This window comes from Hipposideros armiger, unplaced genomic scaffold (assembly GCF_001890085.2).
Source record: "Hipposideros armiger isolate ML-2016 unplaced genomic scaffold, ASM189008v1 scaffold_7, whole genome shotgun sequence".
NCBI lineage: Eukaryota > Metazoa > Chordata > Mammalia > Chiroptera > Hipposideridae > Hipposideros > Hipposideros armiger.
The window spans coordinates 4,462,507-4,477,935 of NW_017731357.1; positions in this window are offsets into that span (position 1 = coordinate 4,462,507).

A 15,429-nucleotide genomic window follows, 5' to 3' on the forward strand; every position below is an offset into this window, starting at 1 on the left:
AAAAAAAAAAAAAAAAAGAAGTCAGGCCCAAAAGAGCACATAATGTATCATTCAATTTACTTATTTAAAACATGCCAAAAACAATCAAAATGAACCCATGGTTTCAAATTCAGGATACTGATTACACCTTGAGGTTGGGGGATGGTGGTGGGTAAAGCCTGGATGGTGGCACAAGAGGGGTTTCTGGGATGCTGGTTATGTCGTTTCTTGATCTAGGTCCTGGTCACAAGAATGTGCTCACCTTGTGAAAGTGAGTTGAGCTGTACACCGTGTGTCATATGTGTACCCTTCTCTGATGACTATTGACTCCAGAGGAGGAAAGTAGAATATGACAGACATCTAGTTTCATTTTGGGGAAACCTAAAACAAATACACTCCACACAGAGGAAAGTTATACAAAGTGATAAAGGAGGATCATGGAAATACTGATCTGATAATGATCAGCTTTATGAGATATAAACAATTAGCCCTGGGGAGTGACAAATAATATGCCACAACAGCTCACTTTGTTTCTTTTCTATCAGAATTCAGAACCATGGTGTGTCTGTTTGGACAGCAGTAAAGTGTTTGCTTTAATATCACCACCTGCAGAATGAAATTCAACAAATTAAGTTAGGAAAGTGCCATTTGCAGATAATTATTATTTAGCTGGTTTCTGACTTCATAGTTCTGCAGCTGTTTGAGGACAAGGTCTCAAAACTGCCACAGGGTGTGGTGTCAGAGTTGGTCTCTTTTAACTTAATGATCTGGAAGAAGAAATAACCAGCATGGTAATGACATCGCAAAGGATGCTAAATTGAGAGTGTTGCAAATGCTAATAAAGGGAGAGGAACAGAATGAGAAGACTTTGCTGATAAAATCTGGGCTTTAGCGAATAGTACCAATGCATTGAATTCCCAGTTCTCTGCCCTAGCAATAAATTCCTGAGCATTCAAACATAAATTCTCATATCTAACAAAATGAATATTCTATTTCAGCATTGCAATTTGCAATAAACTTTTTAAAATTTTAAAATAGTTTTAAATATATAGAAAAGTTGCAAAAATTGCACAGTTCCCATATACTCCACACCCAGTTTTCCCTATTATTAACATGTTACATTAGTATGGTGCATTTCTCATAATTAGTGAACCAGTCCTGATACGTTATTATATATTAAAGTCCGTACTTTATTCAGATTTCCTTAGTTTTTACCTAATGTCCCTTTTCTGTTCCAGGATCCCATCTAGGACACGACATTCCATTTAGTCATCATGTCTCCTTGGGTTCCTCTTGGCTATCATAATTTCTCAGGCTTTCTTTTGAGGACATTGACAGTTTCAAAGAGTACTGGTCAGATACTTTGTAGAATATCCCTCAATTGTGATATCTCCAATGTTTTTCTCACAATTAGACTGGGATTATGGGTTTGGAGGAAGACCATAAAGATAAAGTGCCATTCTCATCACATCATATCCAGGGTACATATTTCAACATGACTTATCATTGTTGATGTTGACCTTGATCACCTGGCTGAGACAGTATTTGTCATGTTTTTCCACTCTACTTGCTCCCTTTGCCCCCCTTTCCATCACTGTATTCTTTGGGAGGAAGTCACTATCTGCAGCCCACACTTAGAGAATAGGAAATTATGCCCACCTCCTTGAAGGCAGACTATCTACATAAATTATTTGAAATTCTGCATGGGATATTTTTCTATTTCCCCCCATTTATTTATTCAATCATTTATTTATGTCTATATGAACTCATGGATATTGAATTTATATTTGAGTTTATAATCCAGTACTACTTTGTTCCTCAAATCATGACAGCTTTTGCCATTCACAGAGCTCTATCAGTTGGCTCCTGTGTCTCTTCGACATGTCACCATTCTTGAACACTTTCTTATTTTCTAACACAAAAAGATGCTTCAGGATCATCTGTGTATTTCCTACCCCAGTCCTAGAATAAGCCTTTTGTCCAAGGAGCCCTGGTTCTTTTTATAGGTGAATGGTACTAGAAACAAAGACCTGGGTCTAGGTGTGATTACTGCTACTGGGATTTTTTTCTGGGTTTTCTCAGCTGATAGTGCAAGGAAATACAGTAAAACCTTGGATTGTGAGTAATGTGGTTTGCGAGTATTCTGCAAGACGTGCAAACATTTCTAATACATTTTAATGTGGTAAACGAGCGATGGCTTGCAATATGAGTAGTTTGTCTTCAGAACAAATTATGCTTGCAAACCAAGGTATTACTGTGCATGTGTGTATACTAACTCATGTGTGAACACATAAATATTTATATATGTATTCATCTGTATCTATATTAAGCTAGTACTTAGATACACAAAGGAAGTGAAGGGGTGCCTTCATAGGCTATCTGAAGGAGAAGTATTTGCGGAACCTAAAGAAGGGTAGTGTAGCTGGAGAAATCAGAGAGAGTCACAGGAGAGGAAGCAGTGGGAAGACTCATCATGTGGAGCCTCATCAGTCATAGTAAAGATTTGAGCTTTCACTCTAAGACTGGAATCCACTGGAGAATTTTCAAACAGAAGAATGATATAAGTTGACATATTATAAAATGATTGCTCTAGGTGCTGCATTGGAGGTGTGGAAGACAAGATGGAAGCTACAGGGACTACAGTAGTTTCCTCTTATCCCCAAGGGATATCTTCCAAGACCCCCAGTGGATGCCTGAAACTGTGGATAGTACCAAACCCTATATATACTATCTTTTTTTCCTATACTTGCATACCTTTTTACTTAAAGGAAGCACTTTAGGGCTTCTCTTTGGCAGATCCGAGTTGCCAGCATGACTGCTCTTGCTCTTTAGGGCCGTTACTAAGTAAAATAAGGGCTCCTTGAACACAAGCACTGAAATACTGAGACAGTTGATCCGATAACCTAGACAGCTACTACATGAGTAGCAGGAGCCTATACAGAGTGGATGTACTGGCTAAAGGGATAATTCATATCCCAGGTGGGATGGAGCAGGGCTTGAGATTGCATCATGCTACTCAGAACAGTGTACACTTCAACATTTATGATTTGTCTATTTCTGGAATTTTCCATTTAACATTTCTGGACTGCAGTTGACTGCAGGTAACTGAAACCTTGGAAAGTGAAACTGTGAATAAGGGGAGACTACTATATTTAGAATGTCACTGGAATAATTGTCACTGGAATAATTCAAGCAAGTGGTGTTGGTGGCTATAAGGAAATAAGATGTCATCAGATTCTGGAACTATTTTTTTTAATTTTTTATTGGGGAATTGGGGGGATGGGAACAGTGCTGGGGAATTGGGGAAAGGGGAACAGACAAGTTGCTGTCGTTTTGTTCTTCAGTCTAGTTGTGGAGGACGTTGCTTCACTGGCCCAAGTTGGCACCATCATTGCGCTCTTCCCGGGCGAGGCAGATCAGTCGCCGGCTTCTGGACGGCCGCTCACTGCGGCTGCTGGCCACACACGGTAGCCCATGGCAACCCACTGCCACAGGGACTGCAGCCTACGCCGTCACCAGCGACTCACGGCAGCCCAGCTCCAGGTTGAGCTGTTGTTCAGCATCTTAGCTGTGGAGGGCAGTGTCACTGGCCCTCATACGTGGGATCCGAACCGGGGCCCTCTGGCATCCCAAGCGAGTTTTTAACCATCGCGCCACTCGGCCGGCCCAGATTCTGGAACTATTTTGAAGGTAGAGCTTACAGGATTACTGATGGAGTAGTTGTATTATTTAACCTTCATAACAATCTTTAGTAAATTTTATGAAAATTGAGAAAACTGACCTTCAAGGAGATCTTACCTAGGTCTCTGAGATAATGAGTGACAAATCAAAATTCAAAGTCAAATCTATCAGGTTCCAAACCGCTAACTCTGACCATCCCATTCACAGCTTGTTAGAGTTATAAAGGATCTTTGAGTTCAGCCCAATACTTCATTTCACAGAACTAAAAACTGAAGAGGTTAAGAGACATTCTCTAGGTTGTACAATTAGCTAGGGGCAGAACTGAAACAAAAGACACTGTCTGGTGACACCTGAATTGGTGACTTTCTACTCTTCCATACTGCCCTTTCATCTGAGAAGTGGGAATTAACAGCCGGAGGTTGCAGGTGATTGTCATTTAAACCTAAGTTCACAGTTAGATAGCTCTATTACAACATCCACTGCATATGGGTCATTTTTGAGGCGGCATCACAAGACAGGTGATATTTATCGCACTGCACCTTGAACACTCCCTGTGTTTTTAATCATTAACAAAATGATTCAATATCTATGGGAAGCATTTAAAAAAAGAAAAGAAAGAAATAAGCAAACAAAATGTATGCATTAAACCTGTCCTAGCTGCCTGTAAAACATGCCAGGTAGGGTTGGCCAAATGGTTGACTTCCATGTGCTTCTGTAGGATTATTTGGAGACTTCTGTGCCAGCAGTATTAGCATTTACACAGTGGCACTGCCACGTATAAGAAGCAGCATTATTCTGCTCCTCTTAATTGACTGTTTTTCCAAAGAAAGATATTCTTGAAAAAAATAAGAATGGCAATCCCTGGAAACAAATTGGGGGCTTTTGCATTTATAAAATCCTTTTTTCATCTAGTAATGCCTATGAGTTCTTTAAATTTAACTCAATCTGCTATTTATTAAACCCTCACTATATGCAAGAAACTGGAATAAGGGATTTATGCATTGTTTATTTAAATCTTCAAAACAACTTTATGAGGTAAGTATTATTATCCCTATTTTACAGATAAAATGATGAAGATTTATTGAGTTATATGCCTTCCATGGGCTCACAGAGAACCCTGGATTTGCCTCTATACCTTCCCTTACACAAGTAAGTCAAGGATTACAGTGCCATGTGATGTCTCTCTTCCACTACGTTTTGAATGCCTTGAGGGCAGAAACCCTTTTTGCTCTCCTCTTCAGAACTTCAACATAACCTGAGAAGTAACACAGGTCTTTTTCCTAAACATTTCACTTAATTCCATTTATTCCTCCTGATAGCCCTATGAGCCAGTCCTTTAATTGCTTCCTCTTCACCCCATTGGTGAGGGAGGGGTTTTTTACCTTAGGGTAATGAGGATGGCTGAGAACATGACACCCAACACTGGACGGAAGAGACTGACAACAGTTTACTAGACACATAAACTTAACCCAGAGAATAAGGACACCTTGCTATGCTGGGCCAGATGGGGGGTGTATTTGGGAACAGAGTTAACCATTAGATGCTGTAGGAGCCAGGCTTTGTAGTATCAAGAGAATGAAATGCCCCCATGTTCCCACAGGAGAATATGATTGGTTTGTTTGTATAATTTTCTAGGCTGACAGGGAACTGAAACCCGCTACTCAGGGATACACAGGAACTCTGCCAGGTCCCTTTGATAAGGAGGCTTGCTTGCCTAGGGGCTTTATCCGCCAGAGCAGAGTAGGGAGGGATCTGTGGTTAGGTCATTAAAAGTCCTCCCAATTTTACTACATGTCAAGGCAGCATATTACACTGAGCCTTAATTTTAGGCCTTACACCACAAATATACATCATTATCTCCATTTTACAAATGAGGAGATAGAGAGCAGGATGCTCATATCATGGACAAGGTCACACAACCACTGAGAGGCTGAGGTTAAATTGGTCTCACTGACCTCAAAGTCATATTTAGTTTGCAAACGGTTAATGGAACATCTTCAGTTTCTAACCAACATTTCAATGTGACATTTGAAAAGGATGAGGATGAAAAGGAAAGAATGTATCATTTTTGGCTGAAATTAATGTATAACAGAACATTTCTTCCCCACATGTCTGAGTCACCAGCATATGGTTAGAAGCAATCACCACAAATGATTTGCATCAGGGGGTAGAGAGAGCAATTGTTGGTTCATGTCAAGGGCTCCTCACCTGCCTTGTTGCCTATTTAGGCCATTTAGCTATGATTTGGCCCAATATAGCCCAGTCTCGGAGAAAATACAAGTACAGCTTAGGTTCATTAACATGGAGATTTTCATATGAATATTTGTGTTCTCCAATGTTTGGGCTTTCACTTATCTATAACAACTTGTTCCTTTTAGCTTTGAGTATATTAATAGTTGTTGATCTTCTTATATTCTTATTTACTAACATCTTAAATTCTTCCAGCCTCTGCTTTAAGCTTGAAAGTGTTTAATTTCTAAGCTATGTAGTAGAGTACCTTCATTTTTCCCTATATTTGCTGAATCATTCAATTGCAATGAGGAACTTTGAGGCAGAACAACTTGTTCTTGCAAATTTCCTGGGATCAATTATCTTAATTGTGATACAGTGAAGTGAGGGTGGTGGTGAACAGGGGTCCCACAGGGCTGCTGTTTGTGGATTTTGAAATATAGCACTTTAGGCATAAAGTGCTTAGGAAATTTCTAACCAATTGGATAGCATATGTAATTTAACAATACCAATAAACTGCATTATAAGTGAGTTGGCTTTGGGGCTGTGTACAGTCTTCAGAAACTGGTAACCATGAAGAACAAAGTTCTTTGAACTTTGAAGGTAATCATCTGTCCCAGTGAAAAGGAGTCACACAGGCAAGAAGAAAGTGGGTGACAAGCAACTCAGCAAGTTAGCAATTAACATCATTCCCCATAAAACAGTGCAAACACTGGGATCAAGGAAAATTATATTATCAAAGTACTGAGGTTTCCTAATGATAGAGCAAAATTAACTATGAAGTAATTGACCCAGAAATCCCATCTCTAGGGATCTATACCACAAATACACTGGTAAAAATATACTATTTGTATTAGCCAACAACTGGAAACAACATAAATATTCATCAAGAAGGCTGAATAAAATATGGTAAATCTACCTAATGGAGTCCTATGAAGCTATAAAAATAAATAGGAATATCTCTATATACCGCTAGGTGGAAAAGTGTATAGTGTGCTAAGAAATGAAGGAAGGACTACCAGAAAAGAGACTTTAGAAACATATCAAGCAAATTCAACGTATGAACATTGTTTGGATTCTGATTTTTATCTACTATGTAGCAAACAATTTTTGAGACAACTAGGGAAAATTAAACAGACTAAACATCAGTTAATAAAGAATTATTAACTTCATGGGTGTGATAATGTAATTTGGTCATGTTTTCTTAAAACATGGGATAAATACTGACCTTGTTTTTGGAATAAGTGATCTGAAGGCTGGTTTTTGCTTTAAAAATACTCTCGTAAACAAAAAATGTGGAGGATGGAGAAGAGTTCAAACTAAAACAACAGTGTTGATAAATGTTGAGGTTAAATGGGGAATACTATGTTTTTCTACTTTGTGTAGAAAAATTGTCTAGAAAAATTCCATAATAAAAAATTAAAATGAATAGCATATATATGATATATATATATATAATAATTATACATAATGAGAGAAAGAGAGAGAGAGAGAGAGAGAGAGAGAGAGAGAGAGAGAAACTTTGGTCCCCTTCAAAAGATCCTTACTCAGTGGGTCTGGGGCAGTACTTGGGTATCTGAAATTCTTAAAAGGTGCAAAGTTATTTGGCATTCTCACTAATTAAGCAACAGGATATGACATTTGGGGGTTAAAAATTCTAAAAGATTTTGACTATTATAAATCCATACTGAGTATTAAAGCCATGATGAATACAACAAATTTTTTCTCAGATAATACTAAAAACCCTTTAGGGTTCTTAAGTAACTTAGGATTACATGAATAACATAGATTTTTTTGATTTCAGCCTACTTTGATGTTCAGATCTGCTGATTAATAGTGAGTCCTGGTTGACAGAATGCCAGATACAAACATAATACGCTTAAGTCAACTTGAGGGCAAGGACCAGCATCGGCTCTGTCTTTTATAAATGTCCACAGCCTCTGCCACTTCAAAGGATTATAGAGAGTATAACAAGTATTATCTGTGTAAGTGATTCAGAGTCCTAAAAGAAGACCTTCAATAAAATCCAAGGTATTAGTAGTGGTAATAAGGAAAGCCACTCACTCAGTGGGCTCACCTTGTCATCAGCTAAGGAAGAAGAGCCCAGATTGGTGAGTGGCATCATCTCTGCCCAACAGCAGAGAGAATAAAAGGTGCAGAGGCAGTCCAGGGAAAGAAAGGCTTGCTGGGGCAGAACAACCCAGTCACTTTCTCTATGTTTGAAAGCAGAAAGACATAAAGCCCAGCAATGTCCAACCCTGCAGCATGCTTTCAGATACAAAAGGCAGGGTCTGAACTGGAATTTTGATATATCAACAAAAATAAATATGCACTTCAGGCTAACCACTGAAAGAAAGAAAAAGTTCATACATGCATTTTCATTTTTATTTTCATTTGCATTTTAAAATCCATTGTAAAATTAATTTTTTTTTATTTTAAAGATTTTTATTGGGGGAATTGGGGGAATGGGAACAGTGCTGGGGAATTGGGGGAAGGGGAACAGACAAGTTGCTGTCGTCTTGTTCTTCAATCTAGTTGTGGAGGACGTTGCTTCACTGGCCCAAGTTGGCACCATCATTGCGCTCTTCTCTGGCGAGGCAGATCAGTCGCCGGCTTCTGGACGGCCGCTCACTGCGGCTGCTGGCCGCTCACGCTGGCTGCTGGCTACACACGGTAGCCCATGGCAACCCACTGCCACAGGGACTGCAGCCTACGCCGTCGCCAGCGACTCAGGGCAGCCCAGCTCCAGGTTGAGCTGTTGTTCAGCATCTTAGCTGTAGAGGGCAGTGTAACTGGCCCTCATATGTGGGATCCGAACCGGGGCCCTCTAGCATCCCAAGCGAGTTCTTAACCATCGCGCCACTCGGCCGGCCCGTAAAATTAATTTTTGAGCAATGCTGAACTAGCAGCAAAGTACCTCTAAAGAATTTTATCAAATTGCTTATTTTAATTTTTTTTCAAAACAAAACTATAGAAGTAAATCATTTTTGGAGGAAAGCTATCTTCAGTAAAATTCAGAACACAGTTGGTACTCACAAGGCAATTTAGTGATCTCTCCATTGTTCAGGGGTATTTCTCAGCAAACCCAGCCTTCTGAGAGTCTTCAAGATGGTTATATGTTGGATGCTGCCTCCAATTAAGAAAGCTCATTAGAGGGCCGGCCGCGTGGCGCGATGGTTAAGAACTGGCTTGGAACGCCAAGAGGGCCCCGGTTCAGATCCCACATATGAGGGCCAGTGACAATGCCCTCCACAGCTAAGATGCTGAACAACAGCTCAACCTGGAGCTGGGCTGCTGTGAGTTGCCGGCGATGGTGTAGGCTGCAGCCCCTGCTGCAGTGGGTTGCCATGGGCTACCATATGTAGCCAGCAGCCAGCGTGAGCGGCCAGCAGCCGACGTGAGCGGCCGTCCAGAAGCCAGCGACTGATCTGACTCACCGGGGAAGAGCGCAATGATGGTGCCAACTTGGGCCAGTGAAGCAATGTCCTCCACAACTAGACTGAAGAACAAAAGCACAGCAACTTGTCTGTTCCCCTTCCCCCAATTACCCAGCACTGTTCCCATCCCCCAAATTCCCCAATAAAAATCTTTAAAAAAAATAGAAAGCTCATTAGAGATCAACATGTAAAATCAGAGTGCAAATTTATTAATTTGCAATGAGCAATAAAACTTCCACATGGATTGAAAAGTCATATTGGTAGAACCAACATTCATTCAGCAAATATTTATTAAGCACTGTAGTAGGCTGAATGATGGCACCCAAAGATAACAGGTCATCCCTGGAACTTGTAAATATTACTTAATTTGGGAAAAGGGTCTTTGCAGATACAGTTAAAGTAAAGGATCTTGAAATGGGGAGATAATCCTGGATTTATCTGGGTGGGGTTAAATGCAATCACAAGTAAGTGTCTTTATAAGAAAGAGCCAGAGGGAGATTCAACAACACATCCACAGAGGAAAGGCCATCTGAATATGGAGCAGAGAGAGATTTGAAGATGGCAGCCTTTGAGATTGGAGTATTTGCTGGCATAAACCAAGGAATGCAGCCACCAGAAGCTGGAAGAGGCAAGGAATTTATTTTCCCCCAAGGGAATGCAGTCCTGATTTCATGCACACCTGGATTTCAGCCCAGAAATACCAATATCAGACTTCTGGCCTCCAGAACCGTGAGAGAATAAATTTATGTTGTTTTAAGACACCAAGTTTGTGACAGTATGTTAAAGTAGGTCTAGGTAACTAATTCAAGCACAAACTCTGTGCCAATTGTGTGCATATAAAAAATACAGTGCAACCTAAATGATATAGTCTCCATCTCCATGGAATATCAAAAAAGGTGATGGGGAGGTATATGATTTGATGGCATCAGGCCTCAATAACTTTCTGTATTCCTGCCACAGTGGGAATATATAACCTGCAGGCAGACTGATATTCCTGTCAGATGAAAGTACATTTTGTTTTCCTCCAGACAATTCTCCTTCCCTTTTCATGTCCACCAAAAATAATATAAATATAAATATAAATACATATATATATATAATGATTTTGCTTATTTAACTCTCACAGAGCACCCTGCTTTATACCTTCTTACCAAGTTCTTTGCGGTACCACCTCACATAGCTGGGTCTTTCACATAGTACTTAATATGTACTGAGTTTTCATTGGGCATTTAAACAAGATGTTGGGTATTTGAACAAGAATAGTTTTGACATCTTATGACACTTTTAGCTGAGACCTTCCATTTGGCAAAGGGACTGTCATGTGGACAAGTGTTCTGGACATTGTGCAAATTATTGCCTATAGTATCCCTTTGACCATGCAACAAACTATTTGGTATGGCATGCTGCCTTGCGAATTACCATAATCTTCTGTATGCTGCTTTTAAAGATGCCTTGTGAGTTATCATATTTGACCATTTCTCTATCACTTGACACATCTATAATTTCCAGTTTCTCACTGTTAAAAGTAACAATTTGAATAAAATCCTGTGTATAAATTCTTTGTGGACATCTATTATTATTTCACCAGGATAAAACATTAGCTATGAAATTACTATATGAAAGTATATAGATTTTAGACTTTAGTTTTTATTAAAGTATAACATACATCTAGAATGTACACAAATCATAAGTGTATCACTTGGTGAAATTTTATCAAGTGAACACATTCATGGAACCAATACTCAGATCAAAAAATATTACTGGCACCCCAGAAGCCACACTCCCAGTTCCTAAACATCCCAAAGGTAACCATTATACTGACCTTTGATACAATAAATGAGTTTTACCAGTGTTTTAACTTCATATAAATAGAATCATTCATATGGTATGTACCCTTTTTTTATCTGGCTCTTTTCACTGAACAGCATGTTGTTAATGCAATTCATCCATGTAGTTGGGTGTAGCAATCATTTGTTCATACTGATTGCTTGGTGGTATTCCATTGTGAATATATGCCACAGCCACTATCCTCTCTAATGTTAATGGGCATTTGAGTAGTACTTTTCAATTTAGGGCTATTATGAGTTGTTCTGCTATGAACATTCTAGTACATGTCTTTGGATGAACATATGTACACATTTTTGTTGGATACATACTTAGCATTGGAATTGCTAGGTCTTAAAGATGGCATATGTTCAGCTTCAGTAGACACTATCAAACAGTTTTTTCAAAGTAGTTATAGAATATGCACAGTTAAGTCTCTTGATACATACTGCCATTCACAAAGGTTCTCTCTCCTCTTATAATCTCCCAGCAGCATGAGACCCCATGTGGAACCCTTCCCAACAGTAGGTATTACATTTTTAAAAAACCTTTTCCACTTAGGTAGGCCAAAAAGTGGTTTCTTGCTATTATTTTAATTTGTATTTTCTTGATTGTTATTGTAATAAACATTCCACACAAAAAAATACAAATATTCAATAAACATAAAAAATGTTCACATAATTTTCAAATTATCTATTGAAATGTCTTTTTCTTGTTTTGAAAGACTTTGCTTTATACAAACAAAATCATGGAAGATTTTTAAATGATAATTGCACACATACACATGCACACATATACTCAAATTAACACAGAAATACATTCTATGACTCTCTCATTCTTTCTATTTTAAACGTTTTATTCGCTAGGGTAATTTATTGTGCATACATTATGTTCAAGGTTATGTGCTGTATACACACTGTATTGGGCACAAAATTGCTCAAAGTGTATAGTCTCTGCCCTCAAGCAGCTTATAGTCATTGGCTGCATAAGACTCCCAAGTGGATAGCTACAGTGCAGAGCAGCAAGCTATGCAAGCCACATTGGCAATAAGAAAACGGGGGCCTTAGGAATATAGAGGCAGGACAAAGAAACTTTGGCTGGAGTAGTAGATGGCATTGAAGGCCCAGCCTCAAAGCTGAAACTTGAAAGATAAGAGGACCTTCTTCACTAATTTAAGCTGCAGAGAAGCATAGCCCAGCTGGCAGTAGGGCTAGAAAGAGGCCCAGGGGCACATTGCAGGCCACAAGTGTGTATAAAGCAGGAGGAGAAATCAAGAAGCTCAGGCTAATGCTTATCTGGAATTTAGGCAGGAGAATGGAGATTTCAAAATAAGATGGGAAATCTGTTTGATCCAAAGAGTTACTGTTTCAAAGAATTCCCTTGACACCAAGTTTTTCCTCCATTTTCAACATCATGTCCCCTCTGAAAGAAATCCCTCCATTGGGCTCTGAATGCCAGGCTAGGCTGTGTGGATATGATGTGCTAAGCCACTTGTATACAAAGCTAGGAAACCTTTAGGTGTGGGACTCCGGAATGAGAGACCCCAAGATGTGCCTCTATGGTATGCAGATTGTTTTGAGTTATAGGCAACTTTAGCCTCAGGCTCAAGAGAAATGTCTGCCTGCCCTCCCCCATTAACTACCTAGAAAAATTTGAATTAGGAGCCTTGCCTGTAAGAGATTATCAGAGGTAACTTTTTCTGATCTATAGGGCAAGGCAAACTTCTTTTTACTAAAAGTCTGCTCTTCTTGTCATCCTACAATGACCTTTTGAAGCCCTCAAGGTGCATGACTTCATCCCTAGGTCAGGATGTCTTATATACCTCAGTCTCCTTTTCTATCTCTGAACATCTCCTGCCTGTGGGGTCTCTGACTCTCTCATGTATGTGGGGTTCACATACATATGTATGTATTACATTTGGTTATTTTCTTTTGCTAATCTGTCTCATGTGTATTTGATTATTAGACCAGCCAGAAGAACCTTGAGGGTAGAGGACAGTTTCTTTCTCCTCCACAGTTGGTGCTGCGAGCAGGAAAAATTTGCTGGCTGGAACCCCATGCTTCCCCATGAGGCTGCTGTAAATGAGGACATCCTGGGGTGTTTGACACAGGCCAGCAGAAGGTAAGGATTATTACCATGTCAGCACATCCCCAGATCTCTGCAGGATCCAGTGGAAGTGAAAGTAGTGAGAATGTTTCTCTTTTGTAGATGTAGATTGGCAGAAAAAATATTTGTAAAACTAGTTTCTTGGGCTAGCGACTCTTAGTTACTTGGTATGAGTACTCATGGGTTTTGTTTATCTCTGTCTCTGTCTGTTTTTTCTCCTTTCATCTTGTTATGTGTTCTGAGAGGTTGGCCTTATGGCTAGTGAGAATATTTTCTCTCTGGCCTCTACAATTCCAGAGGGTGCACTTGCCAAGGCATACCTTGCTCTCTATCCAGCCACGACAAGCTCTTAAGGAGTTTTCTGTGTCTATCCTGTTCCTCCCAGAGATGGTCTATTATCTTCACCACATGGATGATGCACATGCTTCAGGCAGGCAGCTGAATAGGCTGTGGATCCAAGCATAGTGGATCATAAACCTTATTCTGTTCAAGGGGGGGAAAGCATGTGATTCCCTGTGTTTTGGAATAGCTGTTTAAAGACAACACTCCCCATCTTTCTTTGGGTAACTTTGGGAATAACTTTCATTCTCTTTTGGGGGTGCCTCTTGCATCCATAGTATTGGTTTGAGTTTGCTATAGATCCTACCATCAAGGCCACACGATGGACCCTATTAATTGGAAAAACTTCTAAATTGAAATGAATTTTTTATTTTAAAAAGCTCTCATGTTGCTATAATAGGTAGTCATTAGGAATCCTTAATAAGATGGAAGGACAGAAATTAGAACAAAAATCAAAGTCCACTCATACCCCTTCCTATTTACCTTTAGACATTTGCAGGTTTAAAAATCAGAACATTGGACATACAATTATCCTGCACTTAATAAGAAAAATGAAAGAATAAGCATGGCAAAATCTTACTAAAGACAACCTAAAATTTTATGTTCCTAAGAACTCGGTTTGGTAACTGTCAGATTGGAAGCTCTAAAATATGGCCTGACAGAAATGTGGGCTAAACTCCATTTATGACTAGGGTCCTCCCAAACTGCTGGCAGCTCACAAAGAAATTATAATATAAAATTACAATGGCTATTATGAGGAATGTGCAAATTAGAAAATAAATGGGTTAAATAAAATGGATATTGATGGGGTTAAATCAAAGGCTTTTTAGTACAGCACTACCAAACGCTGAATGGGCCAAATTGACCCCTTTTGACCTCCCAAGATTAAAAGGCCCCAAACAAGTCTGCTCTATTTACCCCAGTGTGGAAAAATTTAAAAGACTGGAAGGAAGTGATTACAATGAGAAACTGGACCAGCAATCACTTGGGGTAAAGTCAGGATGGTTAAACAAGTAAAGACTGATAACAGGGCCAGGGTCCTTTGGCTTGACTCCTTGCTGGGGACCCAAAGCCTTTTTACTCAAAAATGGGTGAAATATCAGGAGACAGAAAACAACAATTTCCAGGTCTCTTTGATCCAGGGAATTCATGAACTGTAGTACCAAAACCTACTAGTGAAGCCCTGACTCAGGCTATAATTACATTAAAATAACAAGGAAATGGAAGAACTGATAAGATTATGAAAATTGGAATGTTTAAACAGGCTTTATGTTTTAAAAATTTTATGTCAGCTTTAATTGATTGCATCTCTTTTCCTTGATTGTGGAAATAAACATTCTGTCTCATTGGGGAACTGGAACATGAAGGCTTTCAGTTCTTTTGTTTGGCTATCAGAGGAAAAGACTAGAAGGTAGTAACCTTTGTGCCATCTTGGGTCCATGGAATTGTTTAATACTCCACAAGTATTTATTGTTTGTCCCAGCTGAACCTGATAAGATATTTAAGAGGATTTAATAATTTTTTATCAGAAATATGGCCAAATTGGCAACTAATGTCAGCCTGATAGAAAATTTTTGAGTCCCCTTCCCTAAGCTAAAGTAAAACTATACAGTAAGTCCCCGACTTACGAAAGAGTTTCATTCTGGGACAATGTTCATAAATCGGATTCGTTCATAAGTCCAACAAAGTGAGTCTTATATACCTTTGACACAAATATACAATGTAAAGCCAATGATCGAATAATTCATGTTATAAGAACGAGCGACGTCTACCATCTTTTTGCCTCGGTCCAATCTCTGAATTATTTTCACTTTTGTTTCCATGGTTATTGCTT